The sequence below is a fragment of the Ascaphus truei genome, chromosome 19 (genome assembly GCF_040206685.1).
Source record: "Ascaphus truei isolate aAscTru1 chromosome 19, aAscTru1.hap1, whole genome shotgun sequence".
In the NCBI taxonomy this organism is placed as follows: Eukaryota; Metazoa; Chordata; class Amphibia; order Anura; family Ascaphidae; genus Ascaphus; species Ascaphus truei.
The window spans coordinates 33230102-33248874 of record NC_134501.1 but is presented as its reverse complement, the minus strand read 5'-3'; the positions used below and the strand labels follow the sequence as shown (position 1 = coordinate 33248874).

Below are 18773 nucleotides of genomic sequence, written 5' to 3'. Positions count from 1 at the left end.
TTTTGCAAACTGTTTTGATGGGAGACCAAATAAGAGACGATACAATATGCAGTCATGTAAAATAACATTTAAATGACTTCCCTGTCTGGGAATCGAACCCCTGCTTGAGCGTGATAGGTGGGAAATTATACTAGCAAGGATTGGTTGGAAGAAATTTTGAAAAATGTCTGTCCAAAGTCCATCAACAGTTTTTCATAGCACCATCCTGGACTCCATCTCAGTGATAAGCACACAAATAGGACATGACATCTAATGAAACAAAAATTGATGTGATGAATCCCCGTTAGTGTACAATGGTGAAACATTTAGTAGGTCCAGGGAGACACTGAAAAAACATCAAAATATAACTGTGAGCAACTATAGTAACACAGAACATAACCAAAAATCCATATATATATTTTTAAAAGAAAAAAATGATGGGTTCTTAGAAATCATATTGAACTTAGAATCGCTATTGATTGTCTTCCACTGTCTTAATATACTGTTTCTAATCTTATTTGATGTGATAGAATAAGGGGATATCAAGTGTATTAACCTTTTCCATATGTTGGTATAAAATGTTATCAAAATACCCTCTAGCAGCAAATGTACCAGCCATTTCTGTTAGAAGTCTTCCAATATTCCTGGGTTCACTTGCAATCCTCTTTAATTGCATATGCTGATTCAAGGGGAAATTGTTCCCCAATTCTGGAGAACTATTGAAGGTTGTTACAATCAGTAGCTTTTATGTATTTATCAGTTTGTACGGTGTTATCCACTTTAAATCGAAGTCTAAAAAGGGTATTTGTTGATTCTCAACTGTAAGTGTGAACCTAATAGTGTGATGCTTTGTATTCAGTTGGTTCACAAAATCAAGGCAACTAAGTAATTCTGTACATTTATCCTGATAAGATGACTAGTCATAGAAGACCCTATAACTATGAAAGGGTAGATCCAGAGAGTCTGCTGAAGCTAACCTTTCAGACATTTTACAGTAGGGTTCAGACCAAAGCAAACAACTAGTTACTGTGCAATTTTACTTCTTTTCTAAGATATGGTTTTTCTCAAATGAATCACCATCTTGCCAACAAGTTGAGCTCTTCTCTTACACAAGCAAATAGAACAGAAGCATGTTGTCTTTAGCAGTTACCGTACCCCTAAAACAGTTACTGGGACTGCTATGTAAATACAGTTAGAGGAAGTGTTAGCATTGTAAATGTGTAATTTCAATGTTTTGAAAGAAGAAAAAGAATGGAGATGCTGGGGATTGAACCCAGGACCTCATACATGCAAAGCATGCGCTCTACCAGTGAGCTACATCCCCTTCTTTTGCAAACTGTTTTGATGGGAGACCAAATAAGAGACGATATAATATGTAGTCATGTCAAATAACATTTAAATGACTTCCCTGTCTGGGAATCGAACCCCTGCTTTGTGCGTGATAGGTGGGAAATTATATTAGCAAGGATTGGTTGGAAGAAATTTTGAAAAATGTCTGTCCAAAGTCCATCAACAGTTTTTCATAGCACCATCCTGGAGTCCATCTCAGTGATAAGCACACAAATAGGACATGACATCTAATGAAACAAAAATTGATGTGATGAATCCCCGTTAGTGTACAATGGTGAAACATTTAGTAGGTCCAGGGAGACACTGAAAAAACATCAAAATATAACTGTGAGCAACTATAGTAACACAGAACATAACCAAAAATCCATATATATATTTTTAAAAGAAAAAAATGATGGGTTCTTAGAAATCATATTGAACTTAGAATCGCTATTGATTGTCTTCCACTGTCTTAATATACTGTTTCTAATCTTATTTGATGCGATAGAATAAGGGGATATCAAGTGTATTAACCTTTTCCATATGTTGGTATAAAATGTTATCAAAATACCCTCTAGCAGCAAATGTACCAGCCATTTCTGTTAGATGTCTTCCAATATTCCTCGGTTCACTTAAATTCCTCTTTAATTGCATACGCTGATTCAAGGGGAAATTGTTCACCATTTCTGGAGAACTATTGAAGGTTGTTACAATCAGTAGCTTTTATGTATTTATCAGTTTGTACGGTGTTATCCACTTTAAATAGAAGTCTAAAAAGGGTATTTGTTGATTCTCAACTGTAAGTGTGAACCTAATAGTGTGATGCTTTGTATTCAGCTGGTTCACAAAATCAAGGCAACTAAGTAATTCTGTACATTGATCCTGATAAGATGACTAGTCATAGAAGACCCTATAACTATGAAAGTGTAGATCCAGAGAGTCTGCTGAAGCTAACCTTTCAGACATTTTACAGTAGGGTTCAGACCAAAGCAAACAACTAGTTACTGTGCAATTTTACTTCTTTTCTAAGATATGGTTTTTCTCAAATGAATCACCATCTTGCCAACAAGTTGAGCTCTTCTCTTACACAAGCAAATATAACAGAAGCATGTTGTCTTTAGCAGTTACCGTACCCCTAAAACAGTTACTGGGACTGCTATTTAAATACAGTTAGAGGAAGTGTTAGCATTGTAAATGTGTAATTTCAATGTTTTGAAAGAAGAAAAAGAATGGAGATGCTGGGGATTGAACCCAGGACCTCATACATGCAAAGCATGCACTCTACCACTGAGCTACATCCCCTTCTTTTGCAAACTGTTTTGATGGGAGACCAAATAAGAGACGATACAATATGTAGTCATGTAAAATAACATTTAAATGACTTCCCTGTCTGGGAATCGAACCCCTGCTTGAGCGTGATAGGTGGGAAATTATACTAGCAAGGATTGGTTGGAAGAAATTTTGAAAAATGTCTGTCCAAAGTCCATCAACAGTTTTTCATAGCACCATCCTGGACTACATCTCAGTGATAAGCACACAAATAGGACATGACATCTAATGAAACAAAAATTGATGTGATGAATCCCCGTTAGTGTACAATGGTGAAACATTTAGTAGGTCCAGGGAGACACTGAAAAAACATCAAAATATAACTGTGAGCAACTATAGTAACACAGAACATAACCAAAAATCCATATATATATTTTTAAAAGAAAAAAATGATGGGTTCTTAGAAATCATATTGAACTTAGAATCGCTATTGATTGTCTTCCACTGTCTTAATATACTGTTTCTAATCTTATTTGATGTGATAGAATAAGGGGATATCAAGTGTATTAACCTTTTCCATATGTTGGTATAAAATGTTATCAAAATACCCTCTAGCAGCAAATGTACCAGCCATTTCTGTTAGAAGTCTTCCAATATTCCTGGGTTCACTTGCAATCCTCTTTAATTGCATATGCTGATTCAAGGGGAAATTGTTCCCCAATTCTGGAGAACTATTGAAGGTTGTTACAATCAGTAGCTTTTATGTATTTATCAGTTTGTACGGTGTTATCCACTTTAAATCGAAGTCTAAAAAGGGTATTTGTTGATTCTCAACTGTAAGTGTGAACCTAATAGTGTGATGCTTTGTATTCAGTTGGTTCACAAAATCAAGGCAACTAAGTAATTCTGTACATTTATCCTGATAAGATGACTAGTCATAGAAGACCCTATAACTATGAAAGGGTAGATCCAGAGAGTCTGCTGAAGCTAACCTTTCAGACATTTTACAGTAGGGTTCAGACCAAAGCAAACAACTAGTTACTGTGCAATTTTACTTCTTTTCTAAGATATGGTTTTTCTCAAATGAATCACCATCTTGCCAACAAGTTGAGCTCTTCTCTTACACAAGCAAATAGAACAGAAGCATGTTGTCTTTAGCAGTTACCGTACCCCTAAAACAGTTACTGGGACTGCTATGTAAATACAGTTAGAGGAAGTGTTAGCATTGTAAATGTGTAATTTCAATGTTTTGAAAGAAGAAAAAGAATGGAGATGCTGGGGATTGAACCCAGGACCTCATACATGCAAAGCATGCGCTCTACCAGTGAGCTACATCCCCTTCTTTTGCAAACTGTTTTGATGGGAGACCAAATAAGAGACGATATAATATGTAGTCATGTCAAATAACATTTAAATGACTTCCCTGTCTGGGAATCGAACCCCTGCTTTGTGCGTGATAGGTGGGAAATTATATTAGCAAGGATTGGTTGGAAGAAATTTTGAAAAATGTCTGTCCAAAGTCCATCAACAGTTTTTCATAGCACCATCCTGGAGTCCATCTCAGTGATAAGCACACAAATAGGACATGACATCTAATGAAACAAAAATTGATGTGATGAATCCCCGTTAGTGTACAATGGTGAAACATTTAGTAGGTCCAGGGAGACACTGAAAAAACATCAAAATATAACTGTGAGCAACTATAGTAACACAGAACATAACCAAAAATCCATATATATATTTTTTTAAAAGAAAAAAATGATGGGTTCTTAGAAATCATATTGAACTTAGAATCGCTATTGATTGTCTTCCACTGTCTTAATATACTGTTTCTAATCTTATTTGATGCGATAGAATAAGGGGATATCAAGTGTATTAACCTTTTCCATATGTTGGTATAAAATGTTATCAAAATACCCTCTAGCAGCAAATGTACAAGCCATTTCTGTTAGATGTCTTCCAATATTCCTCGGTTCACTTGCATTCCTCTTTAATTGCATACGCTGATTCAAGGGGAAATTGTTCACCATTTCTGGAGAACTATTGAAGGTTGTTACAATCAGTAGCTTTTATGTATTTATCAGTTTGTACGGTGTTATCCACTTTAAATCGAAGTCTAAAAAGGGTATTTGTTGATTCTCAACTGTAAGTGTGAACCTAATAGTGTAATGCTTTGTATTCAGCTGGTTCACAAAATCAAGGCAACTAAGTAATTCTGTACATTGATCCTGATAAGATGACTAGTCATAGAAGACCCTATAACTATGAAAGGGTAGATCCAGAGAGTCTGCTGAAGCTAACCTTTCAGACATTTTACAGTAGGGTTCAGACCAAAGCAAACAACTAGTTACTGTGCAATTTTACTTCTTTTCTAAGATATGGTTTTTCTCAAATGAATCACCATCTTGCCAACAAGTTGAGCTCTTCTCTTACACAAGCAAATATAACAGAAGCATGTTGTCTTTAGCAGTTACCGTACCCCTAAAACAGTTACTGGGACTGCTATGTAAATACAGTTAGAGGAAGTGTTAGCATTGTAAATGTGTAATTTCAATGTTTTGAAAGAAGAAAAAGAATGGAGATGCTGGGGATTGAACCCAGGACCTCATACATGCAAAGCATGCACTCTACCACTGAGCTACATCCCCTTCTTTTGCAAACTGTTTTGATGGGAGACCAAATAAGAGACGATACAATATGCAGTCATGTAAAATAACATTTAAATGACTTCCCTGTCTGGGAATCGAACCCCTGCTTGAGCGTGATAGGTGGGAAATTATACTAGCAAGGATTGGTTGGAAGAAATTTTGAAAAATGTCTGTCCAAAGTCCATCAACAGTTTTTCATAGCACCATCCTGGACTCCATCTCAGTGATAAGCACACAAATAGGACATGACATCTAATGAAACAAAAATTGATGTGATGAATCCCCGTTAGTGTACAATGGTGAAACATTTAGTAGGTCCAGGGAGACACTGAAAAAACATCAAAATATAACTGTGAGCAACTATAGTAACACAGAACATAACCAAAAATCCATATATATATTTTTAAAAGAAAAAAATGATGGGTTCTTAGAAATCATATTGAACTTAGAATCGCTATTGATTGTCTTCCACTGTCTTAATATACTGTTTCTAATCTTATTTGATGTGATAGAATAAGGGGATATCAAGTGTATTAACCTTTTCCATATGTTGGTATAAAATGTTATCAAAATACCCTCTAGCAGCAAATGTACCAGCCATTTCTGTTAGAAGTCTTCCAATATTCCTGGGTTCACTTGCAATCCTCTTTAATTGCATATGCTGATTCAAGGGGAAATTGTTCCCCAATTCTGGAGAACTATTGAAGGTTGTTACAATCAGTAGCTTTTATGTATTTATCAGTTTGTACGGTGTTATCCACTTTAAATCGAAGTCTAAAAAGGGTATTTGTTGATTCTCAACTGTAAGTGTGAACCTAATAGTGTGATGCTTTGTATTCAGTTGGTTCACAAAATCAAGGCAACTAAGTAATTCTGTACATTTATCCTGATAAGATGACTAGTCATAGAAGACCCTATAACTATGAAAGGGTAGATCCAGAGAGTCTGCTGAAGCTAACCTTTCAGACATTTTACAGTAGGGTTCAGACCAAAGCAAACAACTAGTTACTGTGCAATTTTACTTCTTTTCTAAGATATGGTTTTTCTCAAATGAATCACCATCTTGCCAACAAGTTGAGCTCTTCTCTTACACAAGCAAATAGAACAGAAGCATGTTGTCTTTAGCAGTTACCGTACCCCTAAAACAGTTACTGGGACTGCTATGTAAATACAGTTAGAGGAAGTGTTAGCATTGTAAATGTGTAATTTCAATGTTTTGAAAGAAGAAAAAGAATGGAGATGCTGGGGATTGAACCCAGGACCTCATACATGCAAAGCATGCGCTCTACCAGTGAGCTACATCCCCTTCTTTTGCAAACTGTTTTGATGGGAGACCAAATAAGAGACGATATAATATGTAGTCATGTCAAATAACATTTAAATGACTTCCCTGTCTGGGAATCGAACCCCTGCTTTGTGCGTGATAGGTGGGAAATTATATTAGCAAGGATTGGTTGGAAGAAATTTTGAAAAATGTCTGTCCAAAGTCCATCAACAGTTTTTCATAGCACCATCCTGGAGTCCATCTCAGTGATAAGCACACAAATAGGACATGACATCTAATGAAACAAAAATTGATGTGATGAATCCCCGTTAGTGTACAATGGTGAAACATTTAGTAGGTCCAGGGAGACACTGAAAAAACATCAAAATATAACTGTGAGCAACTATAGTAACACAGAACATAACCAAAAATCCATATATATATTTTTAAAAGAAAAAAATGATGGGTTCTTAGAAATCATATTGAACTTAGAATCGCTATTGATTGTCTTCCACTGTCTTAATATACTGTTTCTAATCTTATTTGATGCGATAGAATAAGGGGATATCAAGTGTATTAACCTTTTCCATATGTTGGTATAAAATGTTATCAAAATACCCTCTAGCAGCAAATGTACCAGCCATTTCTGTTAGATGTCTTCCAATATTCCTCGGTTCACTTAAATTCCTCTTTAATTGCATACGCTGATTCAAGGGGAAATTGTTCACCATTTCTGGAGAACTATTGAAGGTTGTTACAATCAGTAGCTTTTATGTATTTATCAGTTTGTACGGTGTTATCCACTTTAAATAGAAGTCTAAAAAGGGTATTTGTTGATTCTCAACTGTAAGTGTGAACCTAATAGTGTGATGCTTTGTATTCAGCTGGTTCACAAAATCAAGGCAACTAAGTAATTCTGTACATTGATCCTGATAAGATGACTAGTCATAGAAGACCCTATAACTATGAAAGTGTAGATCCAGAGAGTCTGCTGAAGCTAACCTTTCAGACATTTTACAGTAGGGTTCAGACCAAAGCAAACAACTAGTTACTGTGCAATTTTACTTCTTTTCTAAGATATGGTTTTTCTCAAATGAATCACCATCTTGCCAACAAGTTGAGCTCTTCTCTTACACAAGCAAATATAACAGAAGCATGTTGTCTTTAGCAGTTACCGTACCCCTAAAACAGTTACTGGGACTGCTATTTAAATACAGTTAGAGGAAGTGTTAGCATTGTAAATGTGTAATTTCAATGTTTTGAAAGAAGAAAAAGAATGGAGATGCTGGGGATTGAACCCAGGACCTCATACATGCAAAGCATGCACTCTACCACTGAGCTACATCCCCTTCTTTTGCAAACTGTTTTGATGGGAGACCAAATAAGAGACGATACAATATGTAGTCATGTAAAATAACATTTAAATGACTTCCCTGTCTGGGAATCGAACCCCTGCTTGAGCGTGATAGGTGGGAAATTATACTAGCAAGGATTGGTTGGAAGAAATTTTGAAAAATGTCTGTCCAAAGTCCATCAACAGTTTTTCATAGCACCATCCTGGACTCCATCTCAGTGATAAGCACACAAATAGGACATGACATCTAATGAAACAAAAATTGATGTGATGAATCCCCGTTAGTGTACAATGGTGAAACATTTAGTAGGTCCAGGGAGACACTGAAAAAACATCAAAATATAACTGTGAGCAACTATAGTAACACAGAACATAACCAAAAATCCATATATATATTTTTAAAAGAAAAAAATGATGGGTTCTTAGAAATCATATTGAACTTAGAATCGCTATTGATTGTCTTCCACTGTCTTAATATACTGTTTCTAATCTTATTTGATGTGATAGAATAAGGGGATATCAAGTGTATTAACCTTTTCCATATGTTGGTATAAAATGTTATCAAAATACCCTCTAGCAGCAAATGTACCAGCCATTTCTGTTAGAAGTCTTCCAATATTCCTGGGTTCACTTGCAATCCTCTTTAATTGCATATGCTGATTCAAGGGGAAATTGTTCCCCAATTCTGGAGAACTATTGAAGGTTGTTACAATCAGTAGCTTTTATGTATTTATCAGTTTGTACGGTGTTATCCACTTTAAATCGAAGTCTAAAAAGGGTATTTGTTGATTCTCAACTGTAAGTGTGAACCTAATAGTGTGATGCTTTGTATTCAGTTGGTTCACAAAATCAAGGCAACTAAGTAATTCTGTACATTTATCCTGATAAGATGACTAGTCATAGAAGACCCTATAACTATGAAAGGGTAGATCCAGAGAGTCTGCTGAAGCTAACCTTTCAGACATTTTACAGTAGGGTTCAGACCAAAGCAAACAACTAGTTACTGTGCAATTTTACTTCTTTTCTAAGATATGGTTTTTCTCAAATGAATCACCATCTTGCCAACAAGTTGAGCTCTTCTCTTACACAAGCAAATAGAACAGAAGCATGTTGTCTTTAGCAGTTACCGTACCCCTAAAACAGTTACTGGGACTGCTATGTAAATACAGTTAGAGGAAGTGTTAGCATTGTAAATGTGTAATTTCAATGTTTTGAAAGAAGAAAAAGAATGGAGATGCTGGGGATTGAACCCAGGACCTCATACATGCAAAGCATGCGCTCTACCAGTGAGCTACATCCCCTTCTTTTGCAAACTGTTTTGATGGGAGACCAAATAAGAGACGATATAATATGTAGTCATGTCAAATAACATTTAAATGACTTCCCTGTCTGGGAATCGAACCCCTGCTTTGTGCGTGATAGGTGGGAAATTATATTAGCAAGGATTGGTTGGAAGAAATTTTGAAAAATGTCTGTCCAAAGTCCATCAACAGTTTTTCATAGCACCATCCTGGAGTCCATCTCAGTGATAAGCACACAAATAGGACATGACATCTAATGAAACAAAAATTGATGTGATGAATCCCCGTTAGTGTACAATGGTGAAACATTTAGTAGGTCCAGGGAGACACTGAAAAAACATCAAAATATAACTGTGAGCAACTATAGTAACACAGAACATAACCAAAAATCCATATATATATTTTTAAAAGAAAAAAATGATGGGTTCTTAGAAATCATATTGAACTTAGAATCGCTATTGATTGTCTTCCACTGTCTTAATATACTGTTTCTAATCTTATTTGATGCGATAGAATAAGGGGATATCAAGTGTATTAACCTTTTCCATATGTTGGTATAAAATGTTATCAAAATACCCTCTAGCAGCAAATGTACCAGCCATTTCTGTTAGATGTCTTCCAATATTCCTCGGTTCACTTAAATTCCTCTTTAATTGCATACGCTGATTCAAGGGGAAATTGTTCACCATTTCTGGAGAACTATTGAAGGTTGTTACAATCAGTAGCTTTTATGTATTTATCAGTTTGTACGGTGTTATCCACTTTAAATAGAAGTCTAAAAAGGGTATTTGTTGATTCTCAACTGTAAGTGTGAACCTAATAGTGTGATGCTTTGTATTCAGCTGGTTCACAAAATCAAGGCAACTAAGTAATTCTGTACATTGATCCTGATAAGATGACTAGTCATAGAAGACCCTATAACTATGAAAGTGTAGATCCAGAGAGTCTGCTGAAGCTAACCTTTCAGACATTTTACAGTAGGGTTCAGACCAAAGCAAACAACTAGTTACTGTGCAATTTTACTTCTTTTCTAAGATATGGTTTTTCTCAAATGAATCACCATCTTGCCAACAAGTTGAGCTCTTCTCTTACACAAGCAAATATAACAGAAGCATGTTGTCTTTAGCAGTTACCGTACCCCTAAAACAGTTACTGGGACTGCTATGTAAATACAGTTAGAGGAAGTGTTAGCATTGTAAATGTGTAATTTCAATGTTTTGAAAGAAGAAAAAGAATGGAGATGCTGGGGATTGAACCTAGGACCTCATACATGCGAAGCATGCGCTCTACCACTGAGCTACATCCCCTTCTTTTGCAAACTGTTTTGATGGGAGACCAAATAAGAGACGATATAATATTTAGTCATGTAAAATAACATTTAAATGACTTTCCTGTCTGGGAATCGAACCCCTGCTTTGTGAGTGATAGGTGGGAAATTATACTAGCAAGGATTGGTTGGAAGAAATTTTGAAAAATGTTTGTCCAACGTCCATCAACAGTTTTTCATAGCACCATCCTGGAGTCCATCTCAGTGATAAGCACACAAATAGGACATGACATCTAATGAAACAAAAATTGATGTGATGAATCCCCGTTAGTGTACAATGGTGAAACATTTAGTAGGTCCAGGGAGACACTGAAAAAACATCAAAATATAACTGTGAGCAACTATAGTAACACAGAACATAACCAAAAATCCATATATATATTTTTAAAAGAAAAAAATGATGGGTTCTTAGAAATCATATTGAACTTAGGATCGCTATTCAATGTCTTCCACTGTCTTAATATACTGTTTCTAATCTTATTTGATGCGATAGAATAAGGGGATATCAAGTGTATTAACCTTTTCTATATGTTGGTATAAAATGTTATCAAAATACCCTCTAGCAGCAAATGTACCAGCCATTTCTGTTAGATGTCTTCCAATATTCCTGGGTTCACTTGCAATCCTCTTTAATTGCATACGCTGATTCAAGGGGAAATTGTTCACCAATTCTGGAGAACTATTGAAGGTTTTTACAATCAGTAACTTTTATGTATTTATCAGTTTGTACGGTGTTATCCCCTTTAAATTGAAGTCTAAAAAGGGTATTTTTGATTCTCAACTGTAAGTGTGAACATAATAGTGTGATGCTTTGTATTCAGCTGGTTCACAAAATCAAGGCAACTAAGTAATTCTGTACATTGATCCTGATAAGATGACTAGTCATAGAAGACCCTATAACTATGAAAGGGTAGATCCAGAGAGTCTGCTGAAGCTAACCTTTCAGACATTTTACAGTAGGGTTCAGACCAAAGCAAACAACTAGTTACTGTGCAATTTTACTTCTTTTCTAAGATATGGTTTTTCTCAAATGAATCACCATCTTGCCAACAAGTTGAGCTCTTCTCTTACACAAGCAAATATAACAGAAGCATGTTGTCTTTAGCAGTTACCGTACCCCTAAAACAGTTACTGGGACTGCTATTTAAATACAGTTAGAGGAAGTGTTAGCATTGTAAATGTGTAATTTCAATGTTTTGAAAGAAGAAAAAGAATGGAGATGCTGGGGATTGAACCCAGGACCTCATACATGCAAAGCATGCACTCTACCACTGAGCTACATCCCCTTCTTTTGCAAACTGTTTTGATGGGAGACCAAATAAGAGACGATACAATATGTAGTCATGTAAAATAACATTTAAATGACTTCCCTGTCTGGGAATCGAACCCCTGCTTGAGCGTGATAGGTGGGAAATTATACTAGCAAGGATTGGTTGGAAGAAATTTTGAAAAATGTCTGTCCAAAGTCCATCAACAGTTTTTCATAGCACCATCCTGGACTCCATCTCAGTGATAAGCACACAAATAGGACATGACATCTAATGAAACAAAAATTGATGTGATGAATCCCCGTTAGTGTACAATGGTGAAACATTTAGTAGGTCCAGGGAGACACTGAAAAAACATCAAAATATAACTGTGAGCAACTATAGTAACACAGAACATAACCAAAAATCCATATATATATTTTTAAAAGAAAAAAATGATGGGTTCTTAGAAATCATATTGAACTTAGAATCGCTATTGATTGTCTTCCACTGTCTTAATATACTGTTTCTAATCTTATTTGATGTGATAGAATAAGGGGATATCAAGTGTATTAACCTTTTCCATATGTTGGTATAAAATGTTATCAAAATACCCTCTAGCAGCAAATGTACCAGCCATTTCTGTTAGAAGTCTTCCAATATTCCTGGGTTCACTTGCAATCCTCTTTAATTGCATATGCTGATTCAAGGGGAAATTGTTCCCCAATTCTGGAGAACTATTGAAGGTTGTTACAATCAGTAGCTTTTATGTATTTATCAGTTTGTACGGTGTTATCCACTTTAAATCGAAGTCTAAAAAGGGTATTTGTTGATTCTCAACTGTAAGTGTGAACCTAATAGTGTGATGCTTTGTATTCAGTTGGTTCACAAAATCAAGGCAACTAAGTAATTCTGTACATTTATCCTGATAAGATGACTAGTCATAGAAGACCCTATAACTATGAAAGGGTAGATCCAGAGAGTCTGCTGAAGCTAACCTTTCAGACATTTTACAGTAGGGTTCAGACCAAAGCAAACAACTAGTTACTGTGCAATTTTACTTCTTTTCTAAGATATGGTTTTTCTCAAATGAATCACCATCTTGCCAACAAGTTGAGCTCTTCTCTTACACAAGCAAATAGAACAGAAGCATGTTGTCTTTAGCAGTTACCGTACCCCTAAAACAGTTACTGGGACTGCTATGTAAATACAGTTAGAGGAAGTGTTAGCATTGTAAATGTGTAATTTCAATGTTTTGAAAGAAGAAAAAGAATGGAGATGCTGGGGATTGAACCCAGGACCTCATACATGCAAAGCATGCACTCTACCAGTGAGCTACATCCCCTTCTTTTGCAAACTGTTTTGATGGGAGACCAAATAAGAGACGATATAATATGTAGTCATGTCAAATAACATTTAAATGACTTCCCTGTCTGGGAATCGAACCCCTGCTTTGTGCGTGATAGGTGGGAAATTATATTAGCAAGGATTGGTTGGAAGAAATTTTGAAAAATGTCTGTCCAAAGTCCATCAACAGTTTTTCATAGCACCATCATGGAGTCCATCTCAGTGATAAGCACACAAATAGGACATGACATCTAATGAAACAAAAATTGATGTGATGAATCCCCGTTAGTGTACAATGGTGAAACATTTAGTAGGTCCAGGGAGACACTGAAAAAACATCAAAATATAACTGTGAGCAACTATAGTAACACAGAACATAACCAAAAATCCATATATATATTTTTAAAAGAAAAAAATGATGGGTTCTTAGAAATCATATTGAACTTAGAATCGCTATTGATTGTCTTCCACTGTCTTAATATACTGTTTCTAATCTTATTTGATGCGATAGAATAAGGGGATATCAAGTGTATTAACCTTTTCCATATGTTGGTATAAAATGTTATCAAAATACCCTCTAGCAGCAAATGTACCAGCCATTTCTGTTAGATGTCTTCCAATATTCCTCGGTTCACTTAAATTCCTCTTTAATTGCATACGCTGATTCAAGGGGAAATTGTTCACCATTTCTGGAGAACTATTGAAGGTTGTTACAATCAGTAGCTTTTATGTATTTATCAGTTTGTACGGTGTTATCCACTTTAAATAGAAGTCTAAAAAGGGTATTTGTTGATTCTCAACTGTAAGTGTGAACCTAATAGTGTGATGCTTTGTATTCAGCTGGTTCACAAAATCAAGGCAACTAAGTAATTCTGTACATTGATCCTGATAAGATGACTAGTCATAGAAGACCCTATAACTATGAAAGTGTAGATCCAGAGAGTCTGCTGAAGCTAACCTTTCAGACATTTTACAGTAGGGTTCAGACCAAAGCAAACAACTAGTTACTGTGCAATTTTACTTCTTTTCTAAGATATGGTTTTTCTCAAATGAATCACCATCTTGCCAACAAGTTGAGCTCTTCTCTTACACAAGCAAATATAACAGAAGCATGTTGTCTTTAGCAGTTACCGTACCCCTAAAACAGTTACTGGGACTGCTATTTAAATACAGTTAGAGGAAGTGTTAGCATTGTAAATGTGTAATTTCAATGTTTTGAAAGAAGAAAAAGAATGGAGATGCTGGGGATTGAACCCAGGACCTCATACATGCAAAGCATGCACTCTACCACTGAGCTACATCCCCTTCTTTTGCAAACTGTTTTGATGGGAGACCAAATAAGAGACGATACAATATGTAGTCATGTAAAATAACATTTAAATGACTTCCCTGTCTGGGAATCGAACCCCTGCTTGAGCGTGATAGGTGGGAAATTATACTAGCAAGGATTGGTTGGAAGAAATTTTGAAAAATGTCTGTCCAAAGTCCATCAACAGTTTTTCATAGCACCATCCTGGACTCCATCTCAGTGATAAGCACACAAATAGGACATGACATCTAATGAAACAAAAATTGATGTGATGAATCCCCGTTAGTGTACAATGGTGAAACATTTAGTAGGTCCAGGGAGACACTGAAAAAACATCAAAATATAACTGTGAGCAACTATAGTAACACAGAACATAACCAAAAATCCATATATATATTTTTAAAAGAAAAAAATGATGGGTTCTTAGAAATCATATTGAACTTAGAATCGCTATTGATTGTCTTCCACTGTCTTAATATACTGTTTCTAATCTTATTTGATGTGATAGAATAAGGGGATATCAAGTGTATTAACCTTTTCCATATGTTGGTATAAAATGTTATCAAAATACCCTCTAGCAGCAAATGTACCAGCCATTTCTGTTAGAAGTCTTCCAATATTCCTGGGTTCACTTGCAATCCTCTTTAATTGCATATGCTGATTCAAGGGGAAATTGTTCCCCAATTCTGGAGAACTATTGAAGGTTGTTACAATCAGTAGCTTTTATGTATTTATCAGTTTGTACGGTGTTATCCACTTTAAATCGAAGTCTAAAAAGGGTATTTGTTGATTCTCAACTGTAAGTGTGAACCTAATAGTGTGATGCTTTGTATTCAGTTGGTTCACAAAATCAAGGCAACTAAGTAATTCTGTACATTTATCCTGATAAGATGACTAGTCATAGAAGACCCTATAACTATGAAAGGGTAGATCCAGAGAGTCTGCTGAAGCTAACCTTTCAGACATTTTACAGTAGGGTTCAGACCAAAGCAAACAACTAGTTACTGTGCAATTTTACTTCTTTTCTAAGATATGGTTTTTCTCAAATGAATCACCATCTTGCCAACAAGTTGAGCTCTTCTCTTACACAAGCAAATAGAACAGAAGCATGTTGTCTTTAGCAGTTACCGTACCCCTAAAACAGTTACTGGGACTGCTATGTAAATACAGTTAGAGGAAGTGTTAGCATTGTAAATGTGTAATTTCAATGTTTTGAAAGAAGAAAAAGAATGGAGATGCTGGGGATTGAACCCAGGACCTCATACATGCAAAGCATGCGCTCTACCAGTGAGCTACATCCCCTTCTTTTGCAAACTGTTTTGATGGGAGACCAAATAAGAGACGATATAATATGTAGTCATGTCAAATAACATTTAAATGACTTCCCTGTCTGGGAATCGAACCCCTGCTTTGTGCGTGATAGGTGGGAAATTATATTAGCAAGGATTGGTTGGAAGAAATTTTGAAAAATGTCTGTCCAAAGTCCATCAACAGTTTTTCATAGCACCATCCTGGAGTCCATCTCAGTGATAAGCACACAAATAGGACATGACATCTAATGAAACAAAAATTGATGTGATGAATCCCCGTTAGTGTACAATGGTGAAACATTTAGTAGGTCCAGGGAGACACTGAAAAAACATCAAAATATAACTGTGAGCAACTATAGTAACACAGAACATAACCAAAAATCCATATATATATTTTTAAAAGAAAAAAATGATGGGTTCTTAGAAATCATATTGAACTTAGAATCGCTATTGATTGTCTTCCACTGTCTTAATATACTGTTTCTAATCTTATTTGATGCGATAGAATAAGGGGATATCAAGTGTATTAACCTTTTCCATATGTTGGTATAAAATGTTATCAAAATACCCTCTAGCAGCAAATGTACCAGCCATTTCTGTTAGATGTCTTCCAATATTCCTCGGTTCACTTAAATTCCTCTTTAATTGCATACGCTGATTCAAGGGGAAATTGTTCACCATTTCTGGAGAACTATTGAAGGTTGTTACAATCAGTAGCTTTTATGTATTTATCAGTTTGTACGGTGTTATCCACTTTAAATAGAAGTCTAAAAAGGGTATTTGTTGATTCTCAACTGTAAGTGTGAACCTAATAGTGTGATGCTTTGTATTCAGCTGGTTCACAAAATCAAGGCAACTAAGTAATTCTGTACATTGATCCTGATAAGATGACTAGTCATAGAAGACCCTATAACTATGAAAGTGTAGATCCAGAGAGTCTGCTGAAGCTAACCTTTCAGACATTTTACAGTAGGGTTCAGACCAAAGCAAACAACTAGTTACTGTGCAATTTTACTTCTTTTCTAAGATATGGTTTTTCTCAAATGAATCACCATCTTGCCAACAAGTTGAGCTCTTCTCTTACACAAGCAAATATAACAGAAGCATGTTGTCTTTAGCAGTTACCGTACCCCTAAAACAGTTACTGGGACTGCTATGTAAATACAGTTAGAGGAAGTGTTAGCATTGTAAATGTGTAATTTCAATGTTTTGAAAGAAGAAAAAGAATGGAGATGCTGGGGATTGAACCTAGGACCTCATACATGCGAAGCATGCGCTCTACCACTGAGCTACATCCCCTTCTTTTGCAAACTGTTTTGATGGGAGACCAAATAAGAGACGATATAATATTTAGTCATGTAAAATAACATTTAAATGACTTTCCTGTCTGGGAATCGAACCCCTGCTTTGTGAGTGATAGGTGGGAAATTATACTAGCAAGGATTGGTTGGAAGAAATTTTGAAAAATGTTTGTCCAACGTCCATCAACAGTTTTTCATAGCACCATCCTGGAGTCCATCTCAGTGATAAGCACACAAATAGGACATGACATCTAATGAAACAAAAATTGATGTGATGAATCCCCGTTAGTGTACAATGGTGAAACATTTAGTAGGTCCAGGGAGACACTGAAAAAACATCAAAATATAACTGTGAGCAACTATAGTAACACAGAACATAACCAAAAATCCATATATATATTTTTAAAAGAAAAAAATGATGGGTTCTTAGAAATCATATTGAACTTAGGATCGCTATTCAATGTCTTCCACTGTCTTAATATACTGTTTCTAATCTTATTTGATGCGATAGAATAAGGGGATATCAAGTGTATTAACCTTTTCTATATGTTGGTATAAAATGTTATCAAAATACCCTCTAGCAGCAAATGTACCAGCCATTTCTGTTAGATGTCTTCCAATATTCCTGGGTTCACTTGCAATCCTCTTTAATTGCATACGCTGATTCAAGGGGAAATTGTTCACCAATTCTGGAGAACTATTGAAGGTTTTTACAATCAGTAACTTTTATGTATTTATCAGTTTGTACGGTGTTATCCCCTTTAAATTGAAGTCTAAAAAGGGTATTTTTGATTCTCAACTGTAAGTGTGAACATAATAGTGTGATGCTTTGTATTCAGCTGGTTCACAAAATCAAGGCAATTAAGGCCTGGTACATAGTAAGCGCTTAGGTGCTGCTGCTCGCTCTCACTTGCTGCCGCTCGCTCTACCAGGAGCTTTTTGCTGTCCTGACAGAGGAGACAGCAAGCGCTTGGGAGGCGGGTATCACTGTGTGTGTTTGTCACTTGGTAACTGTCAGTGTGTGTGTGTCACTTTGAAGTGGTCTGTGTGTTTGTGTGTCACTGGGGAACGTGTGTGTGTGTGTGTGTGTGTGTGTGTGTGTGTGTGTGTGTGTGTGTGTGTGTGTGTGTGTGTGTGTGTGTGTGTGTGTGTGTGTGTGTGTGTGTGTGTGTGTGTGTGGACCAGTCCCTGTTTGAAGAACCGTACCTGTTTGAAAAACTGCCTCCGTCTAATCTTGCTTGTATGTATGAAGGGTTGACCCCTGCAGAAAGACTGACTCGTAAAGAAATACTGACTAAATCTCAGGAATGTAGAGAGTTAAAGAAGATGTTACAAGCCCAGTACTCCCAACTGCTCCTTCTTATGTCTACTCCGGGTCTAGAAACTGCAGATTTTGGGGTACCGGCTCAGGCCATAGACACGACCCTTAAATTATTCCTGGAGTTTGACAGGAGCATAAGTGAGCATGAACCTCTCCTTGCCGCCTACGCACGGACGATTCACAAACCCTTTTCTGTCAGTCCTGTTGCTAAACCTGTGGGGGTACCTCCCTCTCCAAGAAATGACCAAACTGTCCCACTATCACTGCCCCCTAAGGTACAAGCTGCCACGGTCTCTAGCCCTGTTTGCACCTCCGGTTACTTAGATACCAAGGATATGTCTACGTTAACCCCTGCCGATCAGCCCTGTGAGGTTCCCGTGAAGTAAACATGTATTTCCCAAGCCACCGCTATGGCTCTAGTGTCCGAGAATGAACCCCTTCTACCCTCTATTTCTAACTCGGAACCC

The 18773-nt window shown here is 36.3% G+C and overlaps 13 non-coding genes across 13 annotated transcripts; all 13 read right to left on the bottom strand.

Moving 5' to 3' along the window:
• Positions 1 to 1231: 1231 nt before the first annotated feature.
• On the bottom strand, positions 1232 to 1303 carry TRNAA-UGC (transfer RNA alanine (anticodon UGC)). Its single transcript has one exon. It is a non-coding gene; the product is annotated as a tRNA-Ala (tRNA).
• A 1235-nt stretch (positions 1304 to 2538) lies between these two features.
• On the bottom strand, positions 2539 to 2610 carry TRNAA-UGC (transfer RNA alanine (anticodon UGC)). The gene has a single exon. It is a non-coding gene; the product is annotated as a tRNA-Ala (tRNA).
• A 1234-nt stretch (positions 2611 to 3844) lies between these two features.
• TRNAA-UGC (transfer RNA alanine (anticodon UGC)) lies at positions 3845 to 3916 on the bottom strand. The gene has a single exon. It is a non-coding gene; the product is annotated as a tRNA-Ala (tRNA).
• Positions 3917 to 5153: 1237 nt separating this feature from the next.
• On the bottom strand, positions 5154 to 5225 carry TRNAA-UGC (transfer RNA alanine (anticodon UGC)). Its single transcript has one exon. It is a non-coding gene; the product is annotated as a tRNA-Ala (tRNA).
• Positions 5226 to 6459: 1234 nt separating this feature from the next.
• TRNAA-UGC (transfer RNA alanine (anticodon UGC)) lies at positions 6460 to 6531 on the bottom strand. The gene has a single exon. It is a non-coding gene; the product is annotated as a tRNA-Ala (tRNA).
• Positions 6532 to 7766: 1235 nt separating this feature from the next.
• TRNAA-UGC (transfer RNA alanine (anticodon UGC)) lies at positions 7767 to 7838 on the bottom strand. The gene has a single exon. It is a non-coding gene; the product is annotated as a tRNA-Ala (tRNA).
• Positions 7839 to 9072: 1234 nt separating this feature from the next.
• On the bottom strand, positions 9073 to 9144 carry TRNAA-UGC (transfer RNA alanine (anticodon UGC)). The gene has a single exon. It is a non-coding gene; the product is annotated as a tRNA-Ala (tRNA).
• A 1235-nt stretch (positions 9145 to 10379) lies between these two features.
• Positions 10380 to 10451, bottom strand: TRNAA-CGC (transfer RNA alanine (anticodon CGC)). The gene has a single exon. It is a non-coding gene; the product is annotated as a tRNA-Ala (tRNA).
• Positions 10452 to 11685: 1234 nt separating this feature from the next.
• TRNAA-UGC (transfer RNA alanine (anticodon UGC)) lies at positions 11686 to 11757 on the bottom strand. Its single transcript has one exon. It is a non-coding gene; the product is annotated as a tRNA-Ala (tRNA).
• A 1234-nt stretch (positions 11758 to 12991) lies between these two features.
• On the bottom strand, positions 12992 to 13063 carry TRNAA-UGC (transfer RNA alanine (anticodon UGC)). The gene has a single exon. It is a non-coding gene; the product is annotated as a tRNA-Ala (tRNA).
• Positions 13064 to 14298: 1235 nt separating this feature from the next.
• On the bottom strand, positions 14299 to 14370 carry TRNAA-UGC (transfer RNA alanine (anticodon UGC)). Its single transcript has one exon. It is a non-coding gene; the product is annotated as a tRNA-Ala (tRNA).
• A 1234-nt stretch (positions 14371 to 15604) lies between these two features.
• On the bottom strand, positions 15605 to 15676 carry TRNAA-UGC (transfer RNA alanine (anticodon UGC)). Its single transcript has one exon. It is a non-coding gene; the product is annotated as a tRNA-Ala (tRNA).
• A 1235-nt stretch (positions 15677 to 16911) lies between these two features.
• On the bottom strand, positions 16912 to 16983 carry TRNAA-CGC (transfer RNA alanine (anticodon CGC)). Its single transcript has one exon. It is a non-coding gene; the product is annotated as a tRNA-Ala (tRNA).
• Positions 16984 to 18773: the final 1790 nt, after the last annotated feature.